A 10957-nucleotide genomic window follows, 5' to 3' on the forward strand; every position below is an offset into this window, starting at 1 on the left:
TTTGCAATACTGGTGGCATAGCTTCCAGCATCACAGCAACACATAAGTCACCACAGTGGGGCAGATTAAGAGATGGGCGGTGGTAAAGTGGTAAGGTACCATAGATGCCAACAATACAAAAAAGATAAGTGTGTTTTTTGAAATGTGTTCTTTGTGGTCTTTGCATTTGTAACAACTGTAAAAGTAGAAGTTTTGTAACAAAAACACGGGAGTAGGTAATCTTACAGTCCAGGAACTGAGGACCTTAGGATCATCAAGGGAGAAGGGCACAAGAGGAATGTGGGACCCTATCCAGAGAAGCAGCGATGCCAGAGATGGAGGCAGAGATGAGGACATGGAGAAAGGGAGCTGCTGAGGACTCTAGACTCATGGGAAGAGAGGATGCAGAATGTGCCCTTTGGTTGTTTAAATGTTTATAAATTCCTGAGTGTTTTTGTGTACATCCAAAAAAGAAAAAACAGAGGGAATAGAAGCAAATACTGTTAAATAATGATTCATGGAGGGCATTGTAATCATTGCAATGAAACAAAATACGATAGGATGAGTGCAAAACCGACATTCTCCCATGTAAACTATCATTCAATTCACAACAAAATCTTAAAAAACAAAAACAAACAAACAAAAGATTAAGTGTGCACCGAAATTGAGAACTGAGGTCACATTACTGCTATCGGGGTCCGGTTTTCTGGAGGGTGGTCGTAGTGGTGATGGTCTGTTTTGGAGTTGATCCCAATTCATAGCAACCCTGTATAGGGTTTTCCAGGCTGTACATCTTTCAAGGAACAGAAAGCCTCATATTTCTACCACAGAGCACCTATTAGATTCAAACTGTTGACCTTGTAGTTAGCAGCCTAACTTGTAACCCACCATGCTACCAGTACTCTTTCTCTGGAGGATAAACAAATTCATGATCTGGAGGAATTTCTTAAGAGAATCTGGCCAGAAGGGGCAGGGCCAGGTGACCTGTCTTTGTCACTTCCTATACACGGTTCACATAGGACAGAATGACAACCCTCCTGCCCAACCTCCCCTGAAAAATAAAGTGTGAGACTGGGATCCCCAAGGTCCTATTCCTGGCCCATTGCAGCAGCGCCACTTCTAAAACAGTGTAGGAAACATCTAGTGGTTGAAAATCAAAAAAAGATAACAATTCTCTCAATAGAAAGACAATGAGGATAAAAAGACACGTGAAAATACGTGATTTGGTACAACCTCCTTTCTGTAGAGGTGTAAAGCCTCTTTTAAAGGTTTAAAATACAAAAAGATGGCACTTTGAGGACTTATGTGCACCTGGTCCAAGTCACGGTCTTTTCAGTTAACCTCATGTGCATGTGGAAACTGAAGAGTGAAAATGGAAGATAGAAGAACACGTGATGTGTTTGGATTATGGTGTTGGTGAAGGATGTCGAAATATATCCTGGATTGTCAGAAGAAGGAACAAATTAGTCTCAGAAGAAACAAAATTAGAACATTCCTTAAAAGCAAAGATGGCGAACTCCAGTTCACTTACTTTGGACACACCGTATTACTGGAAGAGGACGTCATGTTTAGTACAGCGGAGAGTCTGTAGAAATGAGAAAGATGCTCACCGAGGCAGAAGGGCACAGCAGTGATTAACAAAGACCATGAAGATGGTGTCGGATGAGCAACCATTTATCTATCTGCTACAAGAATCACTGCAAGTACCCACTATTTTCACTTTGTTTTGGGATACCATCTAGTTGAAGGTGATTGATAATTTTCTTGATCAAATCAAGTTTTGGAAACCTAAAGTGCCAGCACAGCATTTTCCAAACAAAAATGCTTTAATTGAGGACGTTTGGGGAGTTGGGGAAAAGAAAACTTTGAGAGAGAGAGAAAAAAAAGGAGAACAGGTTTACAGCAACAACAAAAAAATATGTTTATGCTGTAAAAAGAGCCCTGGTGTGGTGTTGTTGCACTGTAGGATAAGCACCGGACTTCAAGTTCGGTTTAAACCCCAAGTTCGGCTGTTCAAACCCACCAGCTGCTCCTGGAAACCCTATATAAGGTGGCTAGGAATCGGAGCTGACTTTACGGCACTGAGCAACAATACTGTAAACAAGACCAGGCTTATTGGCCATACAGACTGGTGGAACCTGAAACTAAAACCCTTAGTCACACGTCACGTCTGGAACTGAACTCACCCCGAGGCTCAATTTTCAGCTAAACAACAGACATGTCTCTAAGGGGAACAAAAAAAAAAACAGAGAGGTTTGCACACTTTGGAATAATCAACTATTAGATTTTTTTTTTTTTTTTAAGGCAGCATTTTACCCAAGGACAAAGTTCAGACTGGTTAAGAAAGGAGGAATGGGAAAGAAAACAGAGGGAGGAAACAGGATTAGAGATGTGTCATTATGGGAATTGCAATCAGTGAGATGAAACAAATATGCATGAATTGTAAACCGGAAAACTGATCTGCTCTGTAAACCTTCACCCAATTCACAATAAAAAGTTTAAATCAAGAGACATTTTAAAACAAAAGCTGTTTACGCTGCATATACCGAAGAAATCTCCCGTCCCCCGAAAACATTGACACTAAAATAGAAGAGCTGATAGGATTAAAGATTTTCTGATCATAAAGGACTGATTCATACCCCAGTCTTAGAAAGGGTCAAACGTAAAATCGTTGGAGTCCTTCAAGTGTGTGACTCAATTTTACGTTGCCTTTGAAGAGAATTTGTTTTCTTGAAATCGTTTATAATTTGGAAGGCCCCACCTAATTTGGGTCAGGATATCCTTGTGCTTTCTCAGTCCCTGCACCAGGAGTCTTATAAAAAGAGGCAGAGCCTCCCCACCCCCCGGAAATGTCACATTATCCTGAAGAGTGCGCCCTGCAGAAAGAGTGCACCACTGACCACTGATGTGGGCTGCTCCCCACTTCCTCTCTGAAGAAAGACAAAAATAAAAAATCAAACCCACTGCCATGGCGATGATACAGCGTTCCTGTACAGTGTTTCCAAGACTGAATATCTCTATGGGAGCAGAAGTCCTCATCTTTCTCCCATGGAGTAGCTGGTGGGTTTGACGACAATGACATTGTCGTTAGTCGTACAGTGCTTATCCTATAGTGCCACCAGGGCCTCCTCAGAGGGGCTCTAACCTCCAATCTCCTACCAGGGAAGCAGATGGGCTCGCCAACACAGTGGGCAGCGCTGGAGGTTTACCAGCACTATTGCCTTTCTCTCTACAGATTTCCAACAGCTGGTGCTAGCACTTTATATGCTCTGGACTTTGTGTCATCTACATGTTGTTGTTGCTGTACCAGTAGTTGATTCTGACTCAAAACGACCCTGTGTAGAGTTTCCAACGGGCAGCTGGTAAACTCGAACCACCGACCTTGAAGTTCAAATGACTTTGCAGTCCAGTGCATTAACCCACAGCGCCACACCAGGACTCCACCTTCTATATAGAGAGGTGTATACAGGAACAAAAGTGGTTTCCTACGTAACCCCATCAATTTGCAGCTGGGGCGATTTGAGGATTTTATGTCATTTATTATTATTATTTTAACCTTTTGTAAATTTTACAGAGTAGATCTGGCTTTGCATTCAACAATTCATACACACTTTGTTTCATCTCATTGATTGCAATCCCTACAATGTAATATCACTTACCCCAAGTTCTCCCTGGGTTTGAATTGAGGATTTTAGAGGTTACCTGATTTACATCTGGGATCGCAGTACTGCTGGAGAGGGGACAGAAGCCAGCATACCACCACATAAACCTAATGCACAAAAGGCATCCTTCCGCTCCTAGACCGGCCTGGCTAGTCTCAGTCTCCCACCCTGTGTATTTGACTGACAGGAAAGGGTGTAGGGCTGAGAAGTAAAAAAGGGTCTTGAAGGGTTCTTCTTTTCATTGGTTTTCTTATATCGATTGTCATAGATGAGACTGATCATTCTCTCCTGGCAAAGTAGCCATAGCTGTTCAGCACAAATCAACACCCATGCTTCGCTCTCTCTCTTTTTTCTTTTTTAAGTGAAAATACAGATTTGTACTAAGTCACAAAGTACTTTCATCTCAGTACAATTCCTAAGGGGCCATGTAGCTAGAACAAAACTTTTACAATTGTTAAGAGACTTGTGAAAACAGAAAGGGAATAAATATTTAAACATGAAAATCTCACTCTAAGTACCTAATGGTCCCAAATTATAGAGCAGGAATGGAATCTCATAAGTAGTCAGAAAGCTGGTGGTAGAAAGTAGTGGTCAACGAGGGTGGGGAGAAGCCAAAAGGGACTATAGTTCACAAGGCACGTCACCCTGGGACTCAGAGCCCAAACATGGGATTTTCCAGAGAATGCTGGCTTGTTTATTGCCTGGCAGACCCTGAACTGCAGTCTGAGAGTACCTATCAGCATTTCCAGTTTGGCAGCCCCCCAACAAATAGAACAATGATAGCTTTTCTCCTGCTGTAATAAATCTAGCTCATCAGAGACCCATTTTGTATTTTCATTGCATCCAAAGCAGGCGCCTTCCTACAGAAGAAATCATATTGTGTTTAATAATTTTTTTAAAAATTGATCCGATCAATTATTCATAAAGATAGAAAAGTTTTGATGAGGAAGATTGATTTCTCTTAGAATCAATCTCATTTTTTATCTTAAGTAAATGTATTTTTTTTAAAAGCACCTGTACTGGTGTGGCACTGTAGAATTTGCACAGGACTGCTGTGGTTCAAACATATCAGTGGTTCAAACCTACCAGTCTCTCCTGGGAAACCCTGTACAGGGTCGGTATGGGTTGGAGCCGACTCAGTTACATTGAACAACAAAAATACATAGAAGGCAACATGGTGTCACAGTAGGTTAAGCATTTGGGCTGCTAACCACAAAGTCAGTAGTTCAAACCCACCAATCACTCCATAGGAGAACGATGTGGCTGTATGCTCCCCTAAAGAGCAGAATCTCCTGGAGCAGTTCTCCTCTGTCCTATAAGGTTGTTATGAGTCGGAACTGGCTCAATGGCAGTGGGTCTGGTCTGAGCCTGGCCATATAACTTGGTGCAGGTATGATTCACACATCGCAGGGGTATTAGGGAGGCAGCTGGGGTGCCATAGTAAAGCCTCATACTCAGCTATCTGTCCATTCATTCACACATTCACTCATCTAAGTATTTATTGAGCATTTGCTCTGTGTTTCAAGTATTGCATATATAGCAGTTAACAAGACAGAAAAGGTCTCCAGGTCTCACAGAACTAGAGCAGAGGAGGCCAAGAAGAAATACATGCAAATACGGAAACGTGATCATCCCAGAGGGTGATAAACACTGTGAAGAAAAAGCACAGTGATGATCAGGGTAGGTGATTCAATCACCTGGGCTTAGGTGTGGCTGAGGAGAAGAAGTCTGTGATGGTCTGGGGGAGTCAACGGAAAGGGCCAAGGAGCAGATCTGGTGGGAAGAATGACCTTGCTTAACAAGTTTCAGGGAAATAGAGAATACCAGTGTGGACCGAGAATAATCATATGGTACTGTGGTAATGATGAAATAAGATGATGGATACAAAGGAACACAAGAAACCATAAAGCAACACCACTGGAAGGCATTCTGTGGCTGCGTCAGAATGACTGAACTCTCACCTAAAGAACATCACTCTGCATTCAAAAACAAGCCGAGGCGGGAACTATGCATGTTCCTTGTCATCTTCCACTTCTAATTACCAGTGGCTTTAAAAAAGCCCTTTCAAAGACAGTACAGTCCCTTGGCATGAAATAGCAGACCTCACATACCTGGAATCCTATTGAGGGTCACCCAGAAATGTTCGTCGGGACTGAAAGTGTCTTTGGACCACTGGAGCAAATCAGTAGCCCGTGGGTCGTGGAGTACAAAGTTGGTAAAATCTCTTGATAGAGCCACGTAGGCAGAGCCAAAGTAAATGGTGAGATTATGGGGAGGGGTGGACTTCAGCGCTGTTGTCCGGATCACATAGGAAATCTCTTTGCCCAGGTGCTCTCGGTGGACATACTTAGTGCGTCCAATCGCATGAGCTGGGGGCAGCACCCCTGGGGTAATATTTTTCCCTTTAAACCCTTTCAGATACTGAATGATCTCCTTGTTGGTTTTCAGGGGGAAATCTTGTCCACAGGTGTTGATCACATACTTCCAGGGAACCTGCGAGCTGGCCAGGTCTCTCATGCAGTTCAGGTCAGCCTGGAGCCTGGAAATGCCCCCATAGACAACTGGTTCCATCTTGGAAGCCAGGAAAGCGTTCGGGAAGCAGCTCAGTAACTGTTGCACAGAATGTTTAAATTCAACGGTGGCCTTCTCGTCCACATGGACACAGTACACATTTTGGGGCATGTAAATGGCCCTGAAGAGCCTCCCAAAGGTATCAAAGTCTTTGTGGATGACCATGACATATGCCAAAGGGAATTCTTCTTCTTCTTTAGATAAAGGGGCCGTGATATAATGGCTCTGGGTCAAGTATTTCTTGCAAGAAGATGTTTCATACATTGTAAGTTTGTTCTTCCACAGGAAAGAAGCTTTTCCTTTGAAAAAGGTTGTGCAGACTTGAGATAGCATCCACGTCTCTGAGGTATTTAGGTTCTGGAAGCCTTGATAGCCCCCAAAATTGAACACATAGAAAACAATAAAAATGATGACACTAAAGACTGAAACTATAAAAAGGGATCGCATCAGTGAAGGCATGCCTCAAAGAGGAGCAGGATGTCAAAAACCCATCCAAAACTGGAAGTCCTTTTCCAAACTTACTTTTTCCTCGGAATTCTTATTTGGGTACATACTCCAGTCATTCCCGCCCAGAAGGAGATGCTGTGAATTTATTCAGCTTCATTCCAGATACCCAGCGTCTGGCTCTCTTCCCATGCTGGTATTAGATCCACTTCGGGTTTCTGCTTTTCTCAACCCTCCTTTGTCTAAATCCCAGTAGCAGGTTGTTAAGCCCAGCCTTCTCCCCTCCCTCCAGCTCCCTGTTTGCATCTGCTGGCAGCTCTCCCATAGGTCATAGCAACTCTGCCCCCCCCTCCCTACCATGCAGATTTCATTTCTCACAGTGTGTTTTCTTTAATTTCCTGTGTTGGGTTTTGTTTGTTTGGGTTTTTTTTTTTTTTTGGCCTCCTGTCATTATTATCATTCAGGGAATTAGCACAGTGAAAGCCAACACTGAAATGATGTGTTCTGGCGGGTGAAAGAGCTTTTTCCTCCTGATGCTCCCTGCCCACGCCCTTACCCTTGTTGCATGGCAATGATCCACAACCTGTCTCTTATGCCCGCCCAGAACAGTCCACAGGATAGGCCAGTAACAAAACCTCCATTCTCAAATGTGATGCTTTAACGGAATACAACTAAGGTGACAACAATTAAAACACAAGGGAACTTGGTCCATCCTGGCCCCACTGTAATACTTTCCAGCCCCAAGCCACCCACTCCTAAAACAGAGCTTGTAGGAGCTCCAAGGAGTCCTGGTAGTACTGGGTTACATGTTGGCCTGATAACCTTAAGGTTGGTGGTTCAAACCCACCAGCTGTTCTGAGGAAGAAAGATGAGGCTGTCACCTCGTGTGAAGATTTACAGTCGAGGAAATCATCGATCAGGTCTCTTTGACTCAGCATTGGCTCAATGGCAGTACTTTGTTTGGTTTGGTTTCTTTGTTTTAATAGGAACTCCAGTTCCAGGTCCTGTGAACTAGAGCTTCCACGTACTATCTTTCTGAAATTAACTGACAGATCATCTCTTCTCACTTCCAGGATCTGCTACTATAGTGTTTGTCACACCGTGCTGTGGTCAAACGAACAAGTCTAGAGCTACATCCCAGACTCAGATGAGACCTTAAGGCATTACTGGAAAGAACTTGAATCCTGACCACAGAGGATGTTTAAATTAGAGTTCTTAGGGGCAGTCAGGATTTAACTATCCAGAAAGCATGATCTCATGTTCAGAGAAGTGTTTCTCCCTGCCCAGAAACTCGTATTGACCACTTGAGAAATGTAGGTTATATATCCCTGCTTACAAATACAGTCATGTTTTGTCTGAGGAATAGCAAGTTCTCTTGCTTCTAAGGCTCTCCTCTTGAGTCTTTTACTTTTCCACTGTCTTTCAACAGACAACTCTCAGCTATGCGTGGAAATCAGCTCGATGGCACACAACAGTTTTCAATAAGGAATGTCCTGGGGTAGTGCACATGACTTGCTATGAGTTTAAATGAACTCGATGGCAACAACACTAACCTACCCAGAGCACCTAGGAGGTAAGTCCTGGCCATCTGTTTTCATAAAGATTATAGCCAAGACAACCCAATGGAGCACAGTTTCTAACAGAGTCAGAATTGATTCAATAGTGACAGGTTAGATTTATGTTTTAATAAAATAGAAATCAATACATTTTAATATCCTCTTCTTAAGATGACCTCTTAAACACCAATTCAACTATTAACTGCCTTGCCATCACCTCCCAGGCCGCTGATATCTGAACTTAACTCCTCAGAACCTATACCTCACAATGGAAACCAAGCCCCAAGAAGAAATAATGCCTTCTAATGCACTTTCTTGTCTTTCGTTTGAAAAGTCTCTGCCCTACCACTACAGTCATTGGTACGGCAGTTATTGGTAGGGTTAGAAAACAAAGGCTTTCCTTTGCCCACTTCACTCATAGCATAGGAACCTCCAATGGACATACCATTTCCTGGACACATGGAAACTTTTAGTTTTCTAATTTTCATTGTTCTCATTTTTCATTCGTCCAGCATGTGCATACTTTTCTCTCTCCCACCCTTCCTAAATTTTCCTCCTTCTGTAAGACCCACCACAAACTCTCTATATAATCTAGCCTTGGATTTTTACCAAAATGGGATGGGGGGAATGTAGATGTTGTATGTATATAAAGACCAATTTAATTGTTCCTATCTTCTATGGAGGAGTCCTGGTGTGGTGCTGTGGGTTAATGTGCCAGACAAAGCCTTTTGAACTGCATGGTTGGCAGTTCAAGCTCACCAGTCGCTCCTTGGAAACCCTATTCAGGGTTGCTATGGGTCGGAACTGACTCGACAACACTTAACAACAACAACAATCTTCTATGGAGACAAACATGCCAGGAATTTGGGGAGACAGCTACCTGGCCAACTGATTAGATTAACATTTATGCCCATTCCAAAGAGAGGTAACTAAATGGAATGGGGGAATTGTTGAAAAGTATCATTAATATCACATGCAAGTAAAATTTTGTTAAAGATAATGAAAAAAAACGGTTGCAATAGTACATCAGTAGGGAACTGTAAGAAGTTCAAGAGGTCACAGAACTAGGGATTTCATTGCTGATTTCAAGATGGATCTTGGCTGAAAGCAAAGAATACAATAAAAATGTTTGCTTGTGCTTTATTGCCTATGCAAAGGCTTTGGAAGAATGAGTATTCCAAAACACTTAACTGTGCTCAAGAGGAACCTGTACCTAGACCAAGATGCAGTCATTTGAACAGACCAAGGGGATACTGAACGATTTAAAATCAGGAAAGATGTGCGCCATAGTTGGATCCTTTCACAATACTTATTCAATCTGTATGCTGAGCAAATAATCTGAGAAGGTGGTTTATGTGAAGAACAAGGCATCAGGATTGGAGGAAGACTCATTCATAACTTGTCATATGCTGATGATACAACCTTGCTTGCTAAAAGCCAAGAGGACTTAGCACCTCATTGTAAAGAAAACAAAAACCCTCACAACTGAACCAATAGATAGTAGCATCATGATAAACAGAGAAAAGATTCAAGTTGTCAAAGATTTCGTTTTGTTTGCGTCCACAATCAACACTCACGGAAACAGCAGTCAAGACATCAAAGGACACATTGTGTTAGGCAAATCTGTTGCAAAAGACCTATTTAAAGTGTTCAAGAGCAAAGGTAGTTAAGTTTGAGGACTAAGGCCTGACCCAAGGCAAGATATTTTCAGCTGCTTTGTATGCATGTAAAAAGTTGGACAATGACTCAGGAAGGCTGTAGAGAAATCAATGTTCCTTAGAAGCCAGGAAGGCTAGACTTTGCCTCTCATACATTGGACATACTATCAGGGGGACTATTTCCTGAAGAAGGGCATCATGCTTGATAAAGTAGAGGATCAGCAAAAGAAAAAAAAAAAAAAAAAGAGGAAGCCCCCCATTGAGATGGACTGACTGTGGCAAGAGCAATGGGCTCAAGCATAACAATTGTGAGGACGGGACAGTGTTTTGTTTGTTGTGCATAGGGTGCACATCAAGTCAGTTCTGACTTGATGACACCTAACAACAACAACACTGGAGTAGAGCAAACAGAATGATTGAATTCGTTTAAAAAAAAAGAAAAACTAACAAAAAGAACCCCAAGCTTCTCATTTTCCTAATAATATCTTTAAATATTAGGTTACCCTGGTGACACAGTGAGGTAAGTGTTGGCCGGCTACCCACAAGGCTGTCTGTTTGAACCCACCATCTGTTTGAATTCCATAAGAGGAAGACAGGCAATCTGCTCCCATAAAGATTTACAGCCTTGGAAACTCTACGGAGCAGTTCTAGTCTGTCTTATAGGGTTGCTGTGAGTTGAATTCGACTCGATGGTGTGGGTTGGTTGGTTGGTTTTTATGAGTATACCCTATTTTAACGGCAATGGTGGTTCACAGGCAGAACCTCTCACCTTCCATTCCCAGCTGATGTACCTGATGTACCTCCTGCCAGGGGAGGTTTTCAGGTTGCTATGATGCTGAACGAGTTTTAGTGGCGTTTCCAGATTAAGTTGAACAAAGAAGAAAGACCTGGCTAAAAATTAGTCAACAAAAACCTTACGGATACAACCCTGTGGCCCGATCCCATTGTGTCCTGGGACATCATGAGTTGAGGGCTGACACCACAATAGCTAACAACTACTTTATTTTGAGATAACAAAGTAATTTCTGTAGCTGGTTTGGCAAAGCCTTGTGGTTTTTAAAAAGAACATTCATATACCTGCAGTTTC

The 10957-nt window shown here is 42.4% G+C and overlaps 1 pseudogene; it reads right to left on the reverse strand.

Annotated features, from left to right (window-relative positions):
• Positions 1–5705: 5705 nt before the first annotated feature.
• LOC102829582 lies at positions 5706–6671 on the reverse strand (annotated as a pseudogene).
• Positions 6672–10957: the final 4286 nt, after the last annotated feature.

Source organism: Chrysochloris asiatica, unplaced genomic scaffold, assembly GCF_000296735.1.
Source record: "Chrysochloris asiatica unplaced genomic scaffold, ChrAsi1.0 scaffold00060, whole genome shotgun sequence".
Lineage (NCBI taxonomy): Eukaryota > Metazoa > Chordata > Mammalia > Afrosoricida > Chrysochloridae > Chrysochloris > Chrysochloris asiatica.